This window comes from Vidua macroura, chromosome 1 (assembly GCF_024509145.1).
Source record: "Vidua macroura isolate BioBank_ID:100142 chromosome 1, ASM2450914v1, whole genome shotgun sequence".
Lineage (NCBI taxonomy): Eukaryota > Metazoa > Chordata > Aves > Passeriformes > Viduidae > Vidua > Vidua macroura.
The window spans coordinates 117,057,930-117,074,247 of NC_071571.1; positions in this window are offsets into that span (position 1 = coordinate 117,057,930).

Genomic DNA, 16,318 nt, shown 5'->3' on the forward strand with positions numbered 1-16,318 from the left:
GCACCTCGCAGACTTTGTCATTTGTTATCACCATTTTGGTGTGGATACACTTTTTTTTCAGTGCTCTGTGTCATTCTTTCAGGAATCTTCATTTCCTCTGTTTGAAGAAGGGTACTGCTTCTTGAGACTCAGTGCTTTCAATTCCTTCCCTTTTCAAGGGAAGCTGGGAGTGATAATCCCATATTCTATAATGCAATTCCATTCAAAAGCAGCAATGGCTTAGACATCCAGCGAACGGAATTGTTTCATCTCTACTCCAAAACTGACAATCAGCACCAAAACCTGAGGGGCAGAGGGGCAGAGGGTTATTCCATTCCCTGGCATGCAGGTCATTCTTGGGAAATCTCTTTCAGCTTCTTTTGTAGGTGATCAATCCAATTTACTATCTGTGCACTCAGGAACTCTTAAAGATTACAGAATGTTTCTGAATTTTCAATTAGGTGCAGAAAATAAGATGTCAAAGCTGTAATTTCTGTTTAAATTTCCTTCTGTTTATTCATGTTAGTGCAATTCATACATTGTCTGGAAAATCCGGAAAAGGCCCTCTCACCATTTAAAACCTCCAAGGGCATGCCTTACAAGAGGCTGTATATAGAATGAAAGGCAATATGTGCTGTATTTTCTGCCATGTCAGAAAGCAGAGGCAGACCCTTAAAGGCCATAATTAATGTTCTTTACAATTAGTGGAAATTTTATGTGTATTCCAAGCAGAAGATCTGAGAATCTCCAACATAATACCAATTCATAAAAAACTTAACTTTAAAAACAAGACAAGTCTCAAGCATATGGCTTTCCAGATGATTTTTTTTTTCTTTCATTCTTTCTTTGCTTCCTTCAAACTGCAAAATTGGCGGATGGGTGATCGCTAGCTTTTGCACCTAGCACTTGAACAAATAAGACTTGAGAATGTAGTTAAGCTCAAAAAGAAGGACTGTTCTGAGATCTGAAAAGTGACCAAAAAAAAACAATAAATACAAAGTAATGATAAATGGAATGCACTGAGTTGGAGAAAGTCTAGCAAGGTACAAGCAGGATTGATGATCACTGGAAGTTATTTATAATTTTTGTTAAGTCGTTAGTAGTCAGGTCTATTAGTGAAATTCAAAGACTGGAAGAAGTTTAAACACCTCAGAGGCCAAGGAGGAATATATGAGAAACACTGTGTTCTGTAACTGTATAAACAAAAAAAGAGAAAAATTAAATTTGGCATGATGTATAATAACATTTGGCAGACGTAATGCAAGAATGTTCATTTGATGAAGGAGATAAACCTGGGAAGTAATAGTGGTGCAAGAAACACAAGAGATTAACTGTGGACAGCAAAATATTCATCAGTTTGCAATGTATAACAGCTGCCAGAAAAAGGGCAGTGCAGTTTTAGGCTGCATGCACAAAGACATCATATGGTAGAGGAGACAAGTAACAGTATCTCTGCAGCTTCTACGTCATCCCAGTTAGACTACTGCATGGTGGTGGTTTTTTTTTTTTTTGGTTGCACATTATCAAAAAAAAAGATACCGTGAATCTGAAAAGAGCTGTAAAGAACAGCACCAGAAATGGAGAGCTGGCTGGAGGGATGGGCACCTTTGGCTAGAGAAGCTTATTTAAAGATATGCCACCAGTCTGAAAACCACTTAGTTTCAAAAAAATTGAAGTAGCTTAAAGTATTCTCACTCTTTCTCTTGACTCACCCTACCAATTAGATTTTTTTTTATTTAATTCATTTTTGGGGATTTTTGAGGTGGAATTTATATTTAGTATTAAAAAGTATATAAAGCAACAGGACATTCAGCAAAAAGTTTCTCTTAAGATAACTGTGTCTTCTAGTGAATATAGTTTAATTAAATCATAAATAAAAAGAAAATTGAGCTACAAATATTTGATCATCAACACAAGACTTAAACCCAAATTACTTAGTTGCAAGGAAGCATAATTCATAATAATATGAAATTGAGAGAAGGGAATTATACTTGAATACCAAGACCCCATTCTCACTGCAATTTTTTTGATATATAAAAAAAGTGCTCCAGTCTCAGAATATGATAAAACTGAACTGAAGATATTATATGAAATGTGCTGTTTGGAATGGTCCTGTAGTCTCAACAAAGTTAGTAGGTCTTAAAATATCTATGAGTTTGTCTACAATTTTGAATTTCAGATATTGCTTATAATTGGTCAACTTTTATAGTGGATCTTCTTGGAAACCAGACTTCCTTCTCATCCTTTCACCCAAACTTGCATGTTGTTACACATTTAACATCTGCAGCAAAAGTTTCCAAGCAATGTAACAAATGTAAACATGTGTTATCCATTAACAATAATGACATGTATACATTTTAATTCATATTTGGCTTAGGGTAGATAGATACCTATTAATTTTTTTCCCCCAAGCAGGAGTTAAAATTTGAAAACCCTATAGTTTATTAAAGTATAAGCACCAAAAGAATAAGTGGTCAGTAGAACTTAACAGTGTTCTATTAACAAACTGTTTGGCTTTTTTCAGGACATTTGGGTTTTTTATTTTCTTTTCAGAAGAGATAACCGAGATTGAAGAGTGATTGATAGTTGTCTCAAACACTAAAGAAAAACTTTAGAAGCTGTAAAAAGTTCTCTAAACAGGAAATATATCCATTTTCATTGAGGAAATACAGTATGCACATTTGCCCCTACATATTATGGGATGAGCAGAGTCAGGTCCAAATTATGAAGGAGCTGTGCTGTTTAACACAAGAGTTTTGGGGAGCAACATAACTGAAAATTATGCCATCAGTTGCTGGTGTCTTGGTATTATGGCAACAATCTCCCATGTTGGTCCCCAAATCCACATTAACACCTCAAAGTAGTTCATAATTATTCGTGTCCTTTCTGTATATTCCTATCCCATTATCCACCTGCTCAACCACAACATTTCAAGAGTCCCTCCCTTCCTGACTCTGGGTTTTGTTCTGTACTGAAGGTCTGACTGCTGAGTAAATGAATAAGACAGCTGGCCAAACTGGGTGGTAGGAAAAGCTACAGTCCTAGCAATTACTTTAGTTATGGATATAAATCTGGGGCAACTTTAATGAAGAACAATAATTTTTTGTAGACATTATTCAGATTTTGAATGTGTTTATTTCTCAGAATATGTACATAATTATTTTTTAAGATGCATAGTGACTGTTTGTTTAGCTTTGGGAGAAAAAGATAGGGAAAAATGAAAACTGATATTTAACTATTTTTTTTTTGCAAAGAGTTCTAAAAATTCCCATAAAAATTACATTGCTCCTTAAGAGTTAATGTTTCAGATTTAAAAAGTCAATCTTCAAAACTGTAAAAAGGGGGGTTGTTTTTGTTTCAGAGGTAAATCTCAATGCTTCTTCTACTAATCAATGCCTTCTGATATCTCTATAGCGTAGGAGGTAACAGAGTGAAGATGTTATTTATCCTCTGTCTTTCTATATACACTTCAAACATACTGCATAAAATAGCACATGCACACAATAGTTTGTGTGTATGTATACTTATACACACCTACAAAAAATGTGCACACCTTATCTTACTTTTTTTGCATTATTGCCCATGGTATAGTTTTAGTAAATAAAGTGTTATTTAATCTTCATTGACCACTTCTTCAATGTCAAGTAAATAAATGTTCCTAAATTATTTAAATCATTCATATTATTTTTCTAGCTAACTATCTACTAGTATTATGAAGCATTTCCTGTGTACTGCTTGGTTTGCACTTGGTTGGCAGCATGGTGTCAAGAATAAACTTTAAAAGGACTCTCTAAAAGTAATGCTTAGAAGGTATTCATTTGACCTTCAGTGACAGAGCTTATGCCTTGCAAATTGATTAATACAGATACAATATCAAGTCATTTTTCATACAATTTTTTAATGTTTGTTAAATGCTGGAGCAGTATGTAAACAGAGTATTTGGCATTTTTATTAGGCTGCGGAACTCAGTCATTTCCTTTGCAACAACATCTCATAAACTATTTTGACAGTCTAATAAACTATAAAAAGCTGTGGTAAAAACTGGCTCTGAATGTTATAACCGTACAAAATGGAAAGAGCAAGAGAAAACATCTATCACTGAGATTATTATCACTGTTGCCATGGCAACCTGGTTGCAATGGCAATATCTCCATGGTTCTGCTGTTTGTTATCATCTTTCTTGATTTTACATCATTGAAATTGTAGTAATTACACTCTGCCTGATGAAAAATGCATGCTGTCATGGCAACTAAGTCAAATATTCTTAATCATTTCACCTCTTCAATCTAAAATGTAATTGTTTGTCAGTAAAATAGGTTATACGGAAGGCTTCTATGGACTTATGATTGCCTTAAGTGTTTTGCAAAAATTGTGCTTTTAGGCTCAAAACCTTAAGCTAAACTAATAGTCTACAATGGTAAACAATGACTCATTAGAGAAAGCAATCAGTTCTTATTAATTGTGGAGTAACTGTTCTAATGTAATAGAATAATGAAGTATAGAACATATTACTTGAAATCAAATGTACCAGAGAACATTGACAATATTGCTAGAATCTTGAAGTAAACTGTGTTTGATTCAGATTCTGTATTCATTTCATTTGAGCTCGCTTGCCTCTTGCATCTCATGAGGATCCACCTAAAACTTAAAATACTTTTATTTTGTAATACATGTTGACTGCTCCCTTACCTCCACTCTACAAATACTTTTCTCTGTAAATTCAAGGCTGGAGATTTAAAACATTGAAGACAATCTAATGGAAAATAGTAATAAACACATCAAAATTTTGAGCATTATATTTACATTCACATCTCTTGCTTTCCCCTCTGGTTATGTACTGTGCATCTTTTCAAACTGACTGTAAACCAAATTTTCAAAGGAACCTCTGTCTAACCGGATAATTGAGCTAGCCATTTGGTTCTGCAACACACTACAAACATTATTTTCTGAAATACCAGTTGCAGAAACCAGTGATCAAATTCATAACTTTTGTTTTCCAGATTATGCCCTCATCTCACAGAAAGCCTTTTGCTCTGTGTATCACATAGGCTGCAGTTAATTGTTACATCACTAAACTATGGTGATTAATAGCACGGTCAAACTAGCTGAGGAGTCTGGTTTTTTTGTAATTGGATCTGTTTGCCTGTTCTTGAGTACATCTTATAAATTTGTTCTTGCCACTTTGCAATGAACTGCACTCCACTAGTGCTTACTTATCACCTGGTTTTGTGGATGAACCCGGCTTTGTGTATTTTCAAGTCTTTTACTACTGTTCATGCACGAGCAGATGGTTCTAGTTAAGTTGAAGCACAGTGTCAAAGTTGCTGCTTCAAGCACAATTGCTTGTCCTATTGATATTTTGTATACATTGAGATTTTTTTGCCATCTGGAGAACATGGAAGAACACTTCCCCAACACTCTGAATCAATTAGGGATTTGTTTAGTTTTCTTTTGTGCTGGGAATAATAGTGTGCACCCAGGCGCACAGCCCTGAATTATTTCTTCTTCAGTAAGTTCTTCATTTAAATACCTCACAAATATTAATGAACTCTTCAGAACACTTCTGCAAGGGAAGGAATCATTGCTAGTACGTAACTAAGACATGGAGAAATAAGGAGTCCTATTCACAAGAGGCTATGAGATACCCTACAATCAAACCCAGTTTCATTAATATCTTACCTAAAAGATCATTCTTGTTTGAAGGCCAAACCATTAACTGTTCACCTAAACAATATCCTCATTGGAATGTCTGAGACCTTCTCTCTTAGATGAATCCTCTTATAACTCCATGGTTACTCTGTTATGTGTGGAATTAAGGGAATTCATAAGGAAACTGTGATAAAATGACGTGCCTACTGGGAATGTGCTGAGCCACTGGCAATTGTTCCCCAGCAGGGAGTAAGGTTTCTCCCACAAAGTTACTCAAAGCTGGGTAGAAAATTTGTCCTTTCATGAGAAACATATTGCTACTTTTAATTTAGCTGCTCCTTTCTCCAGAAAAAAATTAAAAGCTATATATGTCCAATTTCCCCAAGAGGGAATCATGCTGTCAAGACCCATTACCATAGGGAAAAGAAACCAAATTTTAAAACAATTGAAAGCTAGCAACTAAACAAAGGAAAAACTTGCCCACTATGCAAAAAACTGTAGCCATTTGAAAATTGTCCACCAAATGCAAATATTAAGCTTTAAAGAACAAAAGTCACAGGCTACTCAGTCAGTGAAACAAAAAAAAAAAAAAAAAACGGGTCAGATCCCAAAGAGCAAAAATATCGCTCATCATTCACCCTGTATCAAATTTCTGCCCCTATTGAACTTACTGTCTTATGAGTCATAGGAACAAAGTAAGAGGGCAAGATGCATAATCATCTTCCAGTGAAATATCTTTTTTTTTTTTCTCTTGACTGTCCTAAGACTTCCATCCCAGACTTGGATAAGATTCTGTCTTTTGTCAATTGTCCCATATTAATTTCTACATCAACTTTCTCAGTGGAACCTCTTCAAATTTATTGCTGCTGGTAAGGTCCATTAAGTTACAGATTAGGAACCCTAGAGCCTTCCTGTTTCTTTCTGTCCTCTGGGGATTTCAAATGCTTCAACATAGACATCTTTCCATCGACTTTAATAGATTTTGAGATTTTGCATCAGGCCACAAACTCCTGACTTTGTTTTAAATTTTCTTTAACTAGATGTTCACTCAGAGTGCTGCTACCTGAGCCTTAACACCAACAACTCTGTCTGGTGCCCCGTGATGCCTTTCAGCTTCCTAGCTCAGGCTGTGCCACTGACAGCACCAATGTGAATCTGCCACGTCTTTCATTAGTGACCCAGCGTGTAGCTTCCCCACCCACACCACAGCCTGGCTGTGGTCTCCTACTCTGCACACCACCTGAGGGGTCTGCAACACCAAGAACTGCTTGCCTCTGACTTGAGATCAGTTTTGGCCTCAAGGACTGGAAATCCTAGCATAAGAAATGCAAATGTGATAATTTAAGTTATGAATTAACAGTAGGCTGAAAAAACAAAATAGCTAATGAGACGGGCATTTCTTAAGCCTTGTTCAGCTTAATCTGAGCAACTGATGGAGTAGGATATCTAACTTCCATGCTAAATAATGCAGCAAGTTCCAGGTGAACATGCAATTACTGATAGTAGAAATTTAATCAGAATTAATAAAATTAGTTAATCAGTTAATTAATACTTCATGTCTGCTTTCTTTTGTTTCCCCTACTGTTATGTATCATTTACCCTAAACAACTCGTCATGACTGTTTACACAAAAGAAGATGTGGTCTCTGTGCAGAAGAACTTAACAGTCACATTTTAAGCTTGACCTGGCTAGATGCGGAACCAAGACAGAAAGGTTAATACCAGTCCTGCCTTTGTGCCATAGGCCCTATATTACTAACAGATAATGGATTTTTGTTTGCTGACAAGGGAGAGGTTTGTACTATGACAACAAAAAGGTCAGCCTTTCCCATCGAGTGCAACAAAACAGTGTTTGTGGAATTTCACGTGGTTAAGAATTTCCTCATGGTTTTTGAGATTAGAAAATATCTGTGAAGTTTACTGTGCACAATACAAACAAGAATGTAATATTGATAGTATAGACAAGCTACAGAGTTTCTCATAAGGTCATTTGGTAGGTGACTTTGCTAGCTATCTGTTGGGATTAGTCTTATAAGTACTAGGAATACATTCTGTGCTCTAAATAGCATCTTCTGTTGAGCAATAAAACTTTTCACTTGTTTTCTGGAAGACAAGAGGCAAGGAGTTAGGTTTTTCTTCCATAGTGAAAATTGCTGTTATAAAGCTGATGCACCCTGGCTCCTCATTTTCCATCCCACCTTTTAGTGAATGTATGTGCCATTTGCAAAGAAAAAAAATTTAAAAAGTAAGAACAAATCAGAAGATACTTTCATAATATGAAAACGTTTTATCAGAATATGCTTTGTAATATCCTGAGTTATTTTTGATCAACAGGGCAATGTAACTGCTCAATCTAAGTAAATATGTGCTGAATGAGGGCATAGAGCATGAAGCAAAAGTAGAAAAGAAGAAACCAAATATGTTTCTGTATTTCTGGTATTTATGAAACCAGACAGATTCAGTAAAGCAATCTCCTGCAATGTATTGATAGATGAATTTTGCTGCCCCTACTTTCCTCCTGCAATTTTGGTCAATATTATTTCTGCTGTTGCTTTCATTTTTACTGACTTTTTGCTGTTTTATTTGTATTTATGCTCAGAAACTATAAAATATAGAAGTGCTTAGATACTTTGCCACAGAATGTCTTTGTGGTTACTAAGGAGTTGCACAGGCTGCTGACAACAATTGTTTGTTTAGAATAAACATTATGCTACAAAAAGGTCATATTGGAACTGGAAAATGTCCAGATTATGGACATTTTGTTTAAGAAGATATTTAAACAAAAAATAAATAACTCTTTGTCATGATAGAAAGCAGCAATAAATACTTCCTCAAATCCTTAAGGCAGAAATAGTATTAATGTGTAGAAAAATGGGAAAGAATTTACATGTCACTTTTATCTCAGTAGGTCTTACATTTCATAGTGAGACCTGAGATGTGAATTTCTATTCCTTCTTTCAAAACTTTCCATAGTAGCCTTAAGGCTGGGTCTTATAATTCTTTTAAAAAAAGTGTGCTCTGTAATGTGAATCCAGAACATAAACTTAGTGAAAGGTGCCTGGAGATATCCATCAATTCTTACTTCAGACAACGTAATATTATCTTATTTAAAGATCTTCAAAATCAGCCCAGTGGGTGGGGACAACAATGGTTCACTGAACTGATGACAAATTTGCTGCATTGGGAAAGGTTCTGGAAAAGAAGATCCAGTCCATCATGTGGATTTTGCAGTAAAAAGTATTAGAAGATTCTGCTGAGTGACTACATATGTAGTATGCTCACAAGCAGAAGTTGACATATATGTTTTAATTGCAAAATAAAGTGCAGGTCATATCAGCTTAGAGCAAAATTCTTTCAAATCAAGAAAATCCAAGACAAGTTGTACTAATCCGACCTAAAAATACCTGTAAGGCAGTTGAAAATCTCAAGTGGAAAGGCTCAAAATATGAATATGTTTGGGTTTTTTGTTAAGCAGCAAGACTAGAATTCTTATGGGTTTGTTTTTTGTTTTTTTTTTTTTTTTTTTTTTTTTTTTTTTTGTTTTTGTTTTTGTTTTTGTTTTTTTGGAGCAGAACTTTCCTTGAAGAAGGCTACTGAGAGATTTCAGACAATTGTAATATTGTCCTTCTAAGTGCTTGAATTGGTTGGATATGCTGACTCTCTCTTCTGTTTGGAATTTTAGAAGCCAGGTGAAGCAACTTGACTAATTAACAATAATGAGGGCCCATCAAGAACTGGATTTATTAGGTAGGCCCTATGAGATGAGTCCAAAAATAAGTTGCAATTTCTTGTGCTATCTAAAGAGCTACTTCTCATAAATATAATATTTTATTTGAAAAATTAAGGGCCAAGATAATAATAATAGAAAACACGGCCCTGAACTAAGTCCTAAATCTGACATTTTTCACTATTTTCCCTGTGACTTGTTGTGTCAACTACACCATACCTTGAGCTTCCTTGAGTTGGGAGAGAAGAGAGGTTGAGGAGATATAAGGGAGTATTTCTCCAGCTTGCTCACACCACTGCCCACATTAGTTTTCAAAGAGGGATCAAAATAGTTCAGTGTAGAAGAGAGACATTGATTGACCTCAACACCCCATATGGCTCTGCATTATTGTCAACCCTTCTTTCTCAGCTATGGTGTATCTCATAGTACCCTTTTAATTCTCTAAATATGTGTAAGAAGTCTATGACCCATGGAAAATTTGACTTCTTGTCTCTCTGGGGTGTATTTTACAATGTGTATTTTACCTACTAGACAAAGTACACAGAGTTGTTTCTGTAGCAATGGGCATAAGTCACCTTCACCGAGCAGCTGATGGTCCTGGGTGCCAAGGGTGTGTGTTACACTTACACGTCTTGGCCCGCTGTCTCCTTATCAAGGATACTTCATTTGGACAGACACAAATCCCTTCACTTTCAGAATTACCTCTGTGTCCCTATATAGACTGGTTTCACTTTACCTACTTCTCAAAACTAAGAAATTTGGAAAACAAAACTAAAAGAAAGGCGTATGCTTTTTTCTAAACAGAGCAAGTTTGTGAGTCCTTCAGTATGTTCAGTGTTTCAAGACAAGTTTGTCTTTCCCTTTGCATCTTTCAAGGTCTGTGAGATTACCTGTAACTAGTCAGAATTTAGCAATGGACTTAGCACATCAGAACCAATATATGGGCAGGTAGCATACCCTCTTCAAGATTTAAGCGTCTCAAAGGTAATAATAAGACACTGGCAGCGGATAGTTTCAAATTGCTTTTCCTTTCTAATTGGCAATTAGATCTAATTAACTTTTAGTTATTATTCAATGATTTCCTTTAACAAATGGAACCCTGATGAGATCACATCTGTTAAGACCACTTGGTTTGTGTCTCCACTTTCTGTGTATTTCTGTAATTTTAAATTAATTCAGCTACAGTCTAGAAGAAGATCATGTATCAGCTGGAATGAAAGTATGCATTTATCTAAAGTTACCATGAGTCCAGGAAACAGTAATTTGAAAAACAACATTGGTATGTAATCCTCAGGGCTTGGAGAGGAAAACTTGTAGAGATCAAACTGGAAGTTTGAATGTGTTCAGGGTTTCTTTGATATTAGCTAGATTCTTTTTTTGTGAAATAATTTAAAATATTACTTTTATTCTTAGACCTAATGGATAGAAATTTAAAGGGTCATGTCCTCAATTACTAGCTTCACATGAAGGAAAAAACCCACTAGATATGTACTCATTCAAAATAAGCTGAGAATTCTGTCTCAGTATATAGAAAATATATTTTGCTGATTTTGGATCTTAGAAATTAATGTAAAGATTTATTTGAGTCTCCAGCATAAGTAACTGGAGATAGCAGATTATATTATATTAATAAGACATGAACAAGCAAATAAGTATACTCAAGTCTTTCAAGAATTCAGCTGCAAAATTTTATCCTTACATGGACAGTCCAGCTAACAAAAATAGAGCTGCTTGCATGAGCACAGAACATTTGCTGCAGTAAAGGTTTGCAGGACAGTCATTAGGCACATTTTGTTCCCTCAGCTTTCCAGGCACTGATTTTATACAATATCTATTTTTGTTTATTGCTTTTTTATTTTCTCACATTGCACTAATATGTGTCATGACTGGATTTTTTTTTGCTACTTACCCCATGTTTTTCCTTCTGTTTCTGTCCCACTTTGAGTGTGTTCTGTGCAATTTCTCAGTAAAACAGCCTGCAAGTATATCCTTGGAGACTGTCTCTATTTTAATCCTACTGATTAGGAATACTTTTCTAACTCAAATTTTCATCAGTTTAGTATTTAATAATTATATAGGTATTGCTCATCTTACATGAATTCAGGTACATATTGACCTGCAGAATAATACCTTTCTATCTGAGGAAAATTCATACCATATAGACCACAAAATCAAAGTTTGCTTATGGCTGGTTGTTTGGAGTTTTTTTTTATTTGAGCTTCAGATTATATTTCCTTCACAGAAAACAAAAATTTTAAACTTTGCTTGAAGAACCAAAGCAAAACAAAAATGTCAGTGCACAACAATTTATTGTTAAAATGTGGTGCTAAACTTCAAACATGTAACAAACAAAATTTACAGTTGTACAAACCTACACTGAGAAGCTGGATGGAAATATCAGAAATCATTATTCTTTGTATAAACACCCTAAACACCGTAAAAGACTTTTTTTGGCTTAAATATAGAATTGCAATTTATCAGACCTCTGCCACTTCATTTTTGCAATTCAAGATTTATTTTTTTCCTGCCTTTTGAATTGAACTTTGTTTGTTTGAATGCAAAAAACTGGACTTTTCTCATAATGAGCAAAGAGTATTACTAGCTTCCATCACATTACCTAATTTGGATCCCAGATTTGACCTTTCCCTTGGCTATGATAGGCCTGGTTCAATGCTCATGTGCCATGGTTCATGCTGCTGTGAGCACATTGACATTGTGGAATTATTTCCAACTTTTATCTATGATAGTGAAATGGGAATGATGGCTGTTCAGTCTGCTGCCAAACTCTTCTGTAATTTAGTCTCATTATTTTTCAGAAGTCAAGTAAGACTTGGTTAGGTGGAATCCTTCCAAAAACAACCCCACAAATACTTTGGAAAAGAATAGCTATATGATATTATGTGGGATAGATTTTTGTCAAAAGAAAAACCAAACCCCCAAAACTAAACCAAAATTTGAATTCCTGTTTTGATATTTAAGAGCACTCTACAGATTCAGTATTTCATTTTTTGAAGCAAGGTTCTAGCATCTTAGGGAAATGTAGAATATGATATGAAAATAGGGTTGTTAATTAGCCCTAATGCTTTGCCTAGAACAGGCTTTTGTTAATTATATATGCCTAGGTTAAATATTAATCGTCAGCATTTATAAAGAGCTTTGCATTTTTTTAAGTACTCAGCAAACATAAACTAATTACATGTCACAATATCCTGTCTAATTAGATGACTGTGTAATTTCCCCATAAGATACATTATTTTTCACTTCCTGTCACTGAACTATTTTGTAGTATTGCTTTACATTGCTAAATGGTTTCTTTCTACTCCAGGAATGGTTGAACTATTAGAAATTAAAAAAAAAATCAAAAACCATGAAAGCTGCCTGGGAAATTTCATTTTCTCATTGGAAAATTCTAATCTTATTGTTTACTTATAGGAAAAAATCTGTCTTGCTGAAACTCCTGATTAGAAAAAGATTTTAAAAAGGTGATTTCTTTGTACAATGGGAAAATGTTACATATGGTGTTTTCAATAAGAAAGATTTTGGAAAGGCTTTTCACTCCAAAAGTTTGGTTTCTTTATACTAAATAAAAAGGAAACACACCTTACATGCCAAACTTTGCAGGAACCTTTTGAAATCTTTCATGCTTTGACCCAATCTGCTTTCTGCTGCTGGGAAACATTTCCAACTTTTGGTACATGTAGCATGAACAGATCTTCTGAGCATCCTTGTAGATAAAATACATGTTGCCTTGGCTTTTAAAATTGCTAAAACACAGAATATGTCTATTTGTCTGTTTTTTCATGTTTTCCATTCTCAATCTGAGATCAGCTGGAAAGTGAAAAATGAAATTTATACCTTGTAAATTCATGTGATATCACTGAATCAAGAATATCTTATAGGTAGAATGACTTACATAGTATCTTTCTGAGATTAACTTTTTTTAGGAATGGTAAATTCCTGCTACATTTTCTCTCCCTTCTATTTGTTGCATGAATGTTGAGATATGTACTGGGAAAACTGATGTCACTGCTGACATCAATTGAATGGCAAATTGCTTTGAAAATACATCAATACACCTAGAGTGACTCAAACATGAAAATTTGTTCAAAAAATTTGTTCTTCTCTTTTCTGTAGGATAAGACCTATCTCTTAAGAGATACCTGTCTCTGATATACCCTGCCACCAAATTGTACCTCGGTATTTACCATGTATTCTTGGAGGAGCTTCTCTGCTTCTCTTTCTTGACTCACATGTCCGACCCAGGGTGTGTTAGTATATTGCTAATGCTACTAGATTTGCTTTTACTATTTCTTATTTGAACAGGAAACAACTTGAGTTAGGACCTTTCCTCTTCCTACAGAGCAGCATCTTGGATATTGGGCCCTAAAAAGCTCTTTATGCACCATGGGCAGAATGAACAGCCGTTTTCTCCTAATGCTTGGCAAGGTTATGAAGTTGTCAGTTTTCGTTGTTGCTCATAGTTGTCAGTTTGCCCAAGCAGATCCTTGGCACCAGAGGCTGACATGGCATTTTTCACTGAGGCAATAACAAATAAATATTTCTGCACAAGAATTTTTCTTCTTGAAAAAAATCAGTAATGGTTACAAATTCCTCATCTGTGATTTTTTAGAAAGGGCTATGGGAATGAAGTTCTCAAATCCCACTGAAAGTCAAACATATAAAACTCTTAGGCACTTTAATATTAGGACTGACTGTTCCTAGGCTTGACAGCATAGCAACTGTTTTTCAAATTACAAACTGTAAAAGTGAAACATTGCTGAAAATTAGTTTATTTATTTAGGAATTCAGAGAAAGATTGAACTGCAGTGGCAGCTCTGACTCTAAAGCACTCAGATACTAAAAAGGGTCATCTTAAATTTACATTTCTGGTAATATTGGCAATGCAGTTAAGTCACCTTTGCCACTCTTTCTGAAAAAAATAACTATTTTCAATCCTTGTGGGTATCATGGTGAGTATCAGGTATGTAAAAAAGGAAAGATTAATCTGTGCTTCTCACACCACCAGCAAATGAAGAAGCACGATCATCTTAAGTTTGTGCTTAAGGAAAAAGGTAAAGAAATGTGTTCTAACCCAAAATTTCATGTTCTAGAAAGGTCTTTCTGGCTGGCGTACTTATGCAAACCTACCTGTTGTCTCTCTGTCTGATTTAGATTTATTAGAGTCATTGAGGAAGCTGTATGTCTTTTGAGGAGAGGCAATCGCTCTTGAGTTGTTCAGGCCTGCATCTATTCTCAACCAGCTCCTACTCATGATATGGAGGCATTCACCCTGCCTCTAATTCATAAACCATAGATTCCTGAGGTTGTGGTGAAGCACAGCCACTGAGTGAACACAGATATTAACATTCCCACAACTTTAGAAATATGGTATTATAGCTTATGGAATTTAATAGAGTGCCCTGCATTCAATTCCTGTGTCACTGATGTTATTATATGTATGTTAGAAATCCCATCTGAGAAGTATAGATTACTTCAGTGCCTTTTGTTCATCACTAACTCTTTAGAAACCATATGGAGTGGGATTTTTCAAAAGACTGTACCATGGACCTAACTGCTCGAGTTCAAACCAGAGAGTTTTATCATTAACTTCAGTGGAAGCTGAAGTAGGTCAGTGCCAGTTTCTGTAGAAGAACCAATCCTTTAAGCTTATTGAAAGAGCTATAACAGGGGAACTCATTCTAGATCCAAGTCAATGGAATCCTGGGTATGAAAGAAACTCATTGCTGGCTCTTGTGTAAAGAACAGGACCTCATCAACTGGACTTCACAGAAGTCCTTTGGTTTCAGCCATGCATTCATAGATGCTGACATAGGCTTCTTAATTCAGTTTCCAGAAACACATGTGCTGTCTCATTGACAGTCTTACTGCAGGATTCAGTTCTAAAGGATCTGAGAAAACTGATGTAGTGAAAGGTATCCCTTGCCCCTGGCAGATGATCTTTAATGTCCTTTCCAACTCCAACCATCTTATGATTCTATGATTCTGTGATTCTGTGGTTGTATGTTGTAAGAATGACCTCAGTGCCATTTGAGTTCTGACACCCATGTTTCAAGATACCCCACATTGTGCTTGTAAGTAATATTTAAAATGTCAAAAACAACCAGAAGTGCTCAATGGCTACCTTAAAGCTAAGATTCTGCTCAAGCATAATACAAATCAGGACAGGCAAGTGAACTCTTTCAAACCTCCATGGACTGCACAGCATTTATAATAACAAAGAATTAAATGTGAATCTACAGGACATCAACTGTTTTTGTATCTCAGAAAAACCTTTGGGAGATTTTAGGCTTTTTGGAAGTAATTCAAATTCACATATAGCCCTGATATCAGAGTGCATTTTGAGTGCAAGGTAGGTCTACACCTTTTTACTGGCTTTTCTTAGCTATTCTGAAGTACCTTTCTGGGTGATAACAAATTACTTAAAACTGATTAAAGAGTTACATCCCATTTCTAAATGTGCTGAAGAAATGTAAAAAAAAAAAATCAATTTAGATAAGAATCAGGCACTATCATTTTAGTCTGATAGCATTTCACATCACTTGTAGAGCTGAACGACTACAGAAGTGAAGGGCAATAATGAACCGATGCTCTGCTTCAGCTGAGATTAAATTTTAAACAAATATCTGTACATAGATGCAGATTTATAGAGGAGTCTAAGAAGAAAAATCTTGATGTAGATTAATACAAATATACTTTACAAATCTTCAGCTTAACCCTGGACCATATACCTCAGATAGAATGTATTAATATTTAAGTGTATCAGTATTACTTTCTTTGTTATTTCAGTCCTCTTCCACAGCATCTTGTGATATACTTTTCATGCATTTTGTTTTTATCCTAATATGTCAATGACATGTTTCCTTTATTTCCCTGTATTATACTCCTCTTCTGTGGTTAGCTTTTGGAGGGTTTTTTTAGGCTTTCCTGTGACAGTGAACTAAGA